We start from the raw sequence: 9,978 nt of genomic DNA, 5'->3' as shown, positions 1-9,978 counted from the left end.
CCTGAAGACAATTATATAATAATGTAGATTACAAGGGGTGACAGTGTGATTGTGAAGACCTTGTGGATCACATCCCCTTTATCTAGTGTATGGATGAGTAGAAAAATGGGGATAAAAACTAAAGGACAAATGGGGTGGGATGGGGGGATGATTTGGGTGTTCTTTTTTCACTTTTATTTTTTATTCTTTTTCTGGTTCTTTCTGATGTAAGGAAAATGTTCAGAGATAGATTGTGGTGACGAACACATAACTATGTTATCATACTGTGGACACTGGATTGTATACCATGGATGATTGATTGTATGGTGTGTGAATGTATTTCAATAAAACTGAAATTAATAAAAATAAATAATAAATAAATAAATAAATTGGAATTAAAAAAATGAGTTACCTTACTGATATGAACTAATTACAATATGTAAACCCATAGACATGAAATATAAGTTACCAGGATATAGAATGAGGCTAAAGAAGGTGGAGTGGTTGCTTATTATGAGCAGAATGTTCAACTAGGGTGAACTTAAATATTTGGAAATGGACAAGGGTGATGATACCATGTTGTGAGAATAACAGTGCTGAAAGGTGTATGAAGGTGGTAGAAAGGGTAAGCTCAGAGTCACGTGTGTCACGAGAAGGAAAGTTGGAGGTTAAAAGATGGGAATGTATAAAACAGTGAATCTTGTGGTGGACAATGTCCCTGATTAACTGTACAAATATTAGAAATCTCTTTCATGAACCAGAAAAAGTGCATGACACCATAACTAGAAATTAATAATAGAGGGGCATATAGGAAAAAAATATATACCTATTGCAGATTATACACTACAGTAAGTAGTATTTTAACATTCTTTCATCAACAGTAACAAATGTACTATACCAATACTACGAATCAATAATGGAGGGGGGCATGGTTAGGGGTATGGGAAGATTTGAGTTTCCTTTTTTTGTCTTTGTTTCTTTTCTGGAGTAATGAAAATGTTCTAAAAATTGAAAAAAAATTGTGTTGATGCACAGCTGTATGGTGGTACCATGGGCAACTGACTGTACACTTTGGATCTTTGGATAGTTGTATGGTATGTGAACAACCTCAATAAAAAATCTATATATATATAAATGAGTTACCTTGGTTTTAACCCATCCAATGTTGAACGCTCTTTAAAAAAGAGAGTACCCAGTGTTGATGATGGCGAGGACATTTGGGACAGGTAAATGGGGGCAACCTTTCTGGAGGCAGCTGGGTAATTTGTGCCAAAGCCTTAAAACATACAGACCATTTCACCAGAAATCCAACTTCCAAAACATTAAACTAAGGGACTAACAAAGGCTGATGCTTGTTGAGTGTATGCATGTAACAGGCTCTGCACTAAATGCACCCCAAATGCCACCTCATTTAAATCCATATCAGTATCCCCACTTTATACAGAGGAAAAAGCCACGAAGAGACCGACTTTTCCTGGGTCACACAGCGTACAAATAATGGAAGCTGGAACCAAACCCAGGAACCTGATGCCATCACCCAGCAGAGCTGAATGTGAAGACTGATGTTTGCATGTACTTGCAGTGAGTTGAGTAGTGTCCCCTCAAAATTCGTATCCAGAACCTCGAAATGTGACCTCACTAGGAAACAGGGTCTTTGCAGACGCAATGGGTTTAGATGAGGTCATACGGGGTTAGGGTGGTCATCCCTAAACCAATGACAGGTGTCCTCAGAAGAAGGGGAGATGACACAGAGAGACACGGGGAGAAGATGGCCATGGGAAGACAGCTGCAGATCCGAGTGATGCTGCCGGGAGCCAAGGAAAGACGAGAGCCACCAGAAGCTGGGAAAGGCAAAAAGGCTCCTCCTCGAGAGGCTCTGGAAGGAGCGTGGCCCTGCCAGCACCTTGATTTCAGAATGCTGCCCTCCAGAACTGTGAGAGGATAAATGTCAGTTGTTTTAAGGCACCCAGTTTGTGGTCGTTTGTTACAGCAGCCCCAGTACATGACACAGTGCTCATTACAGCACCATTTATACTAGAAAATATTAATCAACAAAGGGAGAGTTATTCATCCAACGATTATTTTTCCACATAATCCAGTCATTAAAAATCTTGTTGAAGATACAGCATATGACTCCCGAGGATGAACCTGGACCTGGCATTGTGGGATTGAGAACATCTTCTTGACCAAAGTGGGGGATGTGAAGTGAAACGAAATAAAGTTTCAGTGGCTGAGAGATTCCAAAAGGAGTCGAGAGGTCACTCTGGAGGACATTCTTACACACAATATAGATAACGCTTTTTAGGTTTTAATGTATTGGAATAGACAGAAGTAAATACCTGAAACTATCAAACTGCAACCCAGTAGCCTGGACTCTTGAAGACGATTGTATAACAATGTAGCTTACAAGGGGTGACAGTGTGATTGCGAAAGCCTTGTGGATCACACTCCCTTTATCCAGTGTATGGTGAGTAGAAAAATGGGGACAAAAAACTAAATGAAAAATTGGGTGGGGGGGATGATTTGGGTGTTCTTTTTTACTTTTATTTTTGATTCTTATTCTTATTCTTTCTGGTATAAGAAAAATGTTTAAAATAGATTGGAGTGACGAATGCATAACTATATGATGGTGCTGTGAACAACTGATTGTACACCATGGATGATTGTATGGTATGTGAATATATCTCAATAAAACTGAATTTTTTAAAAAAAACAAACTTTTCACAAGCCAACTTGCACCTCTCATTTATCAATAAATTCTCTGTCTTGCTATTAAAAAAAAAAAATCTTGTTGAAGAAAAACAACTTGAGATGCGGCCAGGCATTGTCATAGGTGGAACTTTAAGGAGCACCCTGTCAGAAACTGCCAGCTGCTGCGATGCTGCATTTCTTGAGCTAGGTGGTGGTCACGTGGGTAAATTCACTTTGTGATCATTTGCCAAGCTGCATACTTAGGATGTATGTGCTTTTCTGTATGTATGTTATACTAAAATTTTAAAAAGTAATTTTAAAAAATTTAAGTTGACAGATACTTCTCCCCTTAGGGTAACACAAGAGATTCTTAGAGCAGGTCATCTGGGGTCAGGGAGGAGTCCCTGGAGGTTTCCTCTTGGCTGTGTACCCATAAGGCTGGGGTCGGCACCACTTGTACCACTTGCTCCACGGGGAGCTTGTAACCAACAACTCATGGCCTGGGAAAGTCTGGTCCTCCCAATGTTGCGGGAAGGAAGTGGCTGTGCGGGAAGGGGCAGGCCTTTGGGGCCGACAGGGATTTAAAGCATCCCCACCATCCCGCCTTCTCTTCTCAACCTGTGGGTGGAGATGCCCCAGCTCACATCTGTTTGCAGAGCCCACCTCACAGATGAAACCCACCGGAGGGGGGTGGAGATAGAGGTCCGACTATAGGCTCAGGAGCCAGCTCCAGTCCTGAGGTTCCCATTGGAGGGCTGAGGCAGCAGCTCGGCGAGCCAGTTCCCCCACCCAGCACAGAGAGCTTCTCAGGGAACGGAGGCTTGATCACCTCCTCATCTGGGCAGCCAGGAGCTCCTGTGATCAACGTAAAACTGAAAGAAGTGGGTCCTGGTAGTTGCCTGACACAGGAATATGTTCATCAAATATCGTGACAGCATATGCAATGTGACCCCAATTTTTTTAAGTAAGGAAAATAAAGCCCAGAACAGTGGTTTTCTCTAGGTTATAGGATGAGCTATTTTTTCTCGTTTAGTATGTATTTTCTAAGTTTCCTATAATTGACATATTTCTTTAGTTATCTGAAGTGAAAAGTTATTTTTAAAAACTTAAGAGGATTGCTGATATTTTGTCTCCACTCCTCTTTCATCACCCTGTGGCCCCTTCTTCTCCCAAACCACAGCCTTCTGGGTGTCAGGGAACCACATACATTGAAGTAAAGGAAATGCACCAGTCAAAAGCCTTATTTTGTCCAGTCTTGTGAATACAGTAGGAGCTTAATCCCTACCCACGACCACATACCTTACTTAACCCAAGAACTTCCTTCACGGAAACACTCTTTGAAGAGAATCCCAAGTGCCAGATGGCTTGGATGGAACTTGGGAAATCACTGTGACCTGAAGTTCCCTGAAGCAGTCCTGGGGCAGAGCTGTGTCCTGGAGAGGGAGCCCTGTCCCCAGCCCTCCGGCAGGTGTGGCTATCCATGCTGCCCCCAAGGGCACTGCTCCTCCCATCACTCCCCCACCCTCACCCCAGCCCACCTGCCCTTCTTCAGTTCCACTGCTTTCTCCCACTACAGGGAAATAAGCAAACCACACATCCCCACAGCAAGCAGAAACAAAGCTTGGATGGAGATGGATGGACAGACATTGAGATTGAAGGAGAGAGAAATGCCTCTCAAAGGTCACAGAGAGCCAGCACCGTGTCTCCACAAACACCCAGGGATCGTCTGTGCTTGTCTACTCACATGTCCACCACTCTCACTAGACCGCAAGCTCTCTGGGCCCTCAAACAGGTCTGGCTTCTCTGCAACAGACCTGGCATTAGTGAGTAAGTGGATTAATGAATGGATAACTGGAAGAAACACCAGCAAGGATAGAGACAGAATGAATGAATAAGAGAGATGTCAAAGAACAGAAACAGAAATATAGACAGACAGGGAAGACAAGACACAGTGACAGAGGCAAAGACAGACTGAGGGACATAGAGAATGAATGAATGAATGAAATGAGAACAGAAACAGAGATAGAGAGATGGAGACTGCAGGACCCAGAGACGGAGGCAAAGACAGACTAAGGAAGACAGACAGAAAAAGGAATGAATGAATGAGAAAATGGGAAGGTAGTGAAAAAAGAAACAACTAAACAAAAAACGCTAGAGAAACCCAGAGATGCAAGTGAAAGTTAAGCATACAGAGGTAGATAGAGACAGAGAGATAAGAGGACTGTAGTCTTCCCTTAGCCTGTCTATTTACTAGTCAGTACCATTGGATTCCTGCCTTAGTTTCCCTGCTAATTCTCTAGAGCTTCATCAGGCTGCAGTCCAAGGGATCTCTGTTGCATCCTCCCATTTACCCCATGGTGTCTGAAGTACGACCCCCCCAACCCCAGCCCACCCCCCCCAAACCAAAACCCTAAGAGCTGCTTGACCTATGGGACCAAAGGGCCCAACCACCCAGCAGCCCCTGCCTGAGCTTGCTCTAGCTGAGGCTGAGCTGGCAGAGCTGTTTGCCCCCGCTCCACCCCATTCCCCAGGTCTCTTTCAGAACCCTACTCTTCAGGTGGCAACCTAAGCATGCCAGCATACCTCCAGCCTTGCCCCAAGTGTAGAGAAGGGGAACCACACAGGCTCCCTGGGGCTCAAAGAGCTGCTGGCCCTGGCCCAGCTGGGCCTATTGGCCACTGCGGGAGACTCAGCCTGGCAGGGAGAAGGCCCTTGGGATTAACCCTCCTTTCCCAGCCAGTGACGTCTTCTAACAAGGGCCCTCCCCTGCCTCCAGCAGCTCTGGGCTGGGCCAAGCTGGGGTGGGGGTGGGGCACAGGGAAGGCTCCCATTCAGCCTACCCCAGAGCCCTGCCTGCACTAGAAGCTGGCTGGTGGCTGAGAGGCCTGAGAGGGCCTCCTGCCTCTTGGAACTTTGCCTCGATACCCAGACTATTATATCAGCTCTGGTATTTCCAATTGCAGGAGTGTGTGTGTGTGTGTGTGTGTGTGTGTGTGTGTGTGTCCAATTGCAGGAGTGTGTGTGTGTGTGTGTCCAATTGCAGGAGTGTGTGTGTGTGTGTGTGTGTGTGTGTGTGTGTGTGTGTGGTGGGGGCAGTCCAAAGAGCCAGGAGGGAAAGTAGAGTGGGAAGTGGCCAGAGTCCCTGAATTCCCCTGGGTCCTGGAGAAGGGTGGGTTCTTTCCCTTCCCCCCACCCTACATGCCCCTCACAAAGGCTCTGACCTCACCTCCCCCACTTCCAGGCTGCTCCTAAGTTCCAGCCCTCAAGAGAGACACTTCCAAACCAAAGGGCCCAGCCCCCTCGGTGGGCCCCCTGTATGGCTGCCTTGGCTCTAGGGACCCAAGTCCCCTCACCTCCCCCGCCCCTGTGCCAGATGTGGCTGCCGGGGGGGAAGAGTGGGCCCGGGGCCCAGCTGGCGGTGGTCACTCGGTGGTCCTATCCCTGCAGAGTCAGCGCTTCCTGTGCCAGCTCGCCTGCCTCCTCACTCAGCACTTCCTCCAGCCCCACTTTCCAAAGGAAGCAGCTGGGCCCGCACAGAGCTCTGCTGGCCTGGGTGGGACTTCCATTTCCAGTTCAGCATAAATCCCATCAACAGCCCTTTCTGAGCTGCCCGCCCAGGTGCCAGGCAGTCGCGGATCATGGGAAGGAGGCAGAGACACAGCCCTGCCCGGTCCGGGAGATGGAGGGCAGGGGCACTCCAGGGCCTGCCCTTATCCCTCATCCCCAGCAATGGAATCCTGCTGATCCACAGCAGGCCTCCGGGTCCTTTCCTCTGCAAAGCCGTGAGACATACCATGGCCGTGGTCCCTTCTCGGCTCCTCAGGCCCTCTGCTTCTCAGGCACTTCACTCTTCACTCCCCCCTCTGACTATCCCTAGCCTGGAGTTCTATCACAGTGTCATGGGACATGGCTGCTCCATGGGAGCCCCAGCAATAGAGCAACCCAGCTGGAGCTGAGCATACAGTAGGTGCTTAATAAATTGTAGATTGTCATCAGGCTCTTTCAGCCCTATGTCATGGGCCGTACAAGTGGCAGGGATGGGATGGGCAGCTAGCCTCAACCACAAGCCTCCCTGGGTCTTTAAAATGTGGGTATGCAAAAGGGGGATGCGAAATGAGATGAAATAGTTCCAGTGGCTGAGAGATTTCAAATGGAGTCGAGAGGTCACTCCGGTGGACATTCTTATGCACTATATAGATAACACCTCTTAGGTTTTAATGTATTGGAATAGCTAGAAGTAAATACCTGAAAGTATCAAACTCCAACCCAGCAGTCTGGACTCCTGAAGATGATTGTATAATAACGTAGATTACAAGGGGTGACAGTGTGATTGTGAAAACCTTGGGGATCACACTCTCTTTATCTAGTTTATGGGTGGATGAATACAAAAATGGGGACAAAAACTAAATGAAAAATAGGGTGGGATGAGGGGGATGGTTTTATACTTTTATTTTTTATTCTTATTCTGATTCTTTCTGATGTAAGGAAAATGTTCAGAAATACATTGTGGTGATGAATGCATAATTATAGGATCATACTGTGAACGGTTGATTGTACACCGTGGATGATTGTATGGTATGTGAATATATTTCAATAAAACTGAATTTCATTAAAAAAAAAAATGTGGGTATAGACCCCAGCCAGTGCAGAACAGGCCTAGAAAGAGGAGCTGTCTTGCCCTCCCCGTCCCCTCCCGCAGCTCAGGTCCAGCCTGGTGAGAGGAAGTCCAAGCCCTACTTTCACCTCCTGGCTCCACAGCTTCCTGGGTCTCTTCCAGGTCACCACTCTGCAGGTTTCAACCGAAGGATGCCAGCCTACCTCCAGCTCCTGAGGCAAGGCCTTGCCCCAAGTGCAGAGAAGGGGAACCAGGCAGGCCCCCTGGGGCTCACAGAGCTGCAGGCCCCAGCCCAGCTGGACCTATGGGCCACTGTGGGAGACCCAGCCTGGCAGGGAGAAGGAGGTCAGAGGGAGGGAGTAGAGAAAGGGGAAGAGGACAGGCCCTGAGGGAGATGCCACTTCAGGCCCTGCCTGTACAAGGCTCACCCTGGGCAAGGAAAGAATTTGAAGACAGATAAAAACAGGAAAGGGACAGAGAAAATGGGGGGGGGGGGGACCTAGGGAGACAAACCCCTCCCTTCTCTCTCAAGTCAAGAGGAAAGCAAGAAAACAGCAGCTGCCTGCCTGCCACTGCGCTGGGTATGCTCTATAATCCTCTCATTTCATCCTCCCAAATATGCCACGAGAGAAGTGCTATTACTCCCAGGTCACAGACGAAGACCCTGAAACTCTGACAGTTTAATGGGCTTCCCTGGGGAGTGGCCAGGACCCCAGGGCCTCTGGTTTCAGCAGGGGCGGCTGGTAGGGCCACAGCCCTGGCCTGGAGAGGCTACTTGGAGGCCCAAGCTATGTTCAGAGCGGAGTTTATTCAAACAGAGCCTAACAGGAAACTTGGCTCCTCTGACTCACTTTGATTCGACCTTATTAAGAAAAAAGGGGAGCAGGAGCCAGCAGCGGCTAGGATTTCACGCCAAGCGCTGGCTCCGAGGCTGAGGCCGGCTGAGCAGGATGGCCGTTGCCCTGTTCATCTAGACATCTCCCCACAGCTCCCTGGGGTAGCCCCCGTCCCCTGCCTGGCTCAAGGAGAGGGGTTGTGCCTTCTCAACTCCAGGCCAATGGGGCTCCCACTTCCTCATCACCATCCTCTGTCTTCCCTCTGTCCCTCCTCTTCCTTTCCCCTCCCTGCCTGGGGGTATCCTGAGGCCTGTTTCCACTTCTCCTCCTCCTCTCCTGGCGCTGCTGCCCATCTGGCATGAGAGCTGCACAGGACCCCAAGGATTCCAAGCAGCTGAGGCCAGCACTGCAGGGGGCAGGCAGCAGAGAGGGAAGACTTAACTCTCCAGATCCCAGTCCTCAGTGAGCCTGTCCCCGGGCATCTTGATTGGTGTCCTAAGCCAACCAGGTCACTCCAGACCCTCTTGCCTCGGGACCGAACCAAATGCTGGGGAGTTGAGGGGTCCAAGTTGAATGCTTCCTGGCCAGGAATGGTGTTGGAAAACCCCCACCCCTAGCCTGGGTTATGAATATTTAAAGGGTAGATGCAAGCCCTGAGTTACCTGAAGATCAGTGCAATGGGTGAACAGGTGTTGACTGGTCAGATGGGAGTAAGGGGCAAAGAGAAGGTTTGCGGATTGCAAGGAAAGTCCACCTTGCCTGTCTCCTCCCAAGGTGGGCTCTAGGAGTTTCCAAAGAAGAAGGGGAGTTTGCAGGGGCCAACTTAAGAGCAGGTTCTTCCTACAAAAGGCAAACTTCTGTCCTTCAGTTCCCAGGAGCAAGGGTGGAGAAGGCAGTCCACAAAGAACAGAATTCAGAAGGTGATGTCTCAGATGCCGAAGTGGTCAAACCTCTGGGACCCCTCCTATCTCCACCACCCCAGAGGGAACAGAGCACCTCCTAACAGCGCATCTCGTCTAACCCTACATTAATCAGATGTGACCACTGGATCAGAGCAGGGAAGTGACTTGCTCAAGATCACCCAGCAACTTAATCACAGCACAGGGAAAAGGCCCTGCTTCTCCTGAATTCCCTATACTTTTGTACTATGCTTAAAGGCTCCTCTACCTCAAAATGACCCGTATCCCATATCAAAGGCTGCCCCTGGGTTTCATTTTATCCCTACGTGCACTTGGGTTATTACCAGGCTATGTGGAATCAAGAGAGGTAGATCAGAAACCACAGGTGATGTGTGAGAAGTTCATCTCTCTCATAATTTTACAATTCCTATTCGGCTCAGGAGCAACTCCCAATCTACAGACTAGGACAGTGAGGCCCAGAGGTGTGCTAAGAAGGGAAAAAGCTGAAGCTCCAGCCCCCTTGAGCTCAGCATCTTCCCAAGATGGCCCATCAGCAAGGGGGTGACTTCAGGGATATAGGAGAAAGACAACCCAGGGGTCCTGGGGAGAGGCTGGAGTGGACAGAAGTCAGGGGAGTTCAAGCCTAAATAAAAAGCCCAGTAAGAAAGGAAGAGACAAGGAAAGCTGGGTTCTGTCCTCTCCCAAAGAAGAGAGGAAGGGACAAGGTGGTGCTGACTCCCCGGCCCTGTTCTGCCTGCCAGGGCCCCACTTACTGAGTCCCCAGAGGCCCCCTCCTACTCCCTACTTCATTCCTTCCCTCCGAGGCAGGTCTGTGGCTTGGCTGGGAGTGTCAGGGACTGATCACAGCAGCTGTGGGATAGGCCAAATAGCTAAAACCCGGCGGACCATAGGGCCCCGCGGAGGAGGCCCCAGCAGGCGGACCAAGCTGCCCGAAACC

Source organism: Choloepus didactylus, chromosome 4 (genome assembly GCF_015220235.1).
Source record: "Choloepus didactylus isolate mChoDid1 chromosome 4, mChoDid1.pri, whole genome shotgun sequence".
NCBI lineage: Eukaryota > Metazoa > Chordata > Mammalia > Pilosa > Megalonychidae > Choloepus > Choloepus didactylus.
This window is presented reverse-complemented; position numbering follows the sequence as displayed.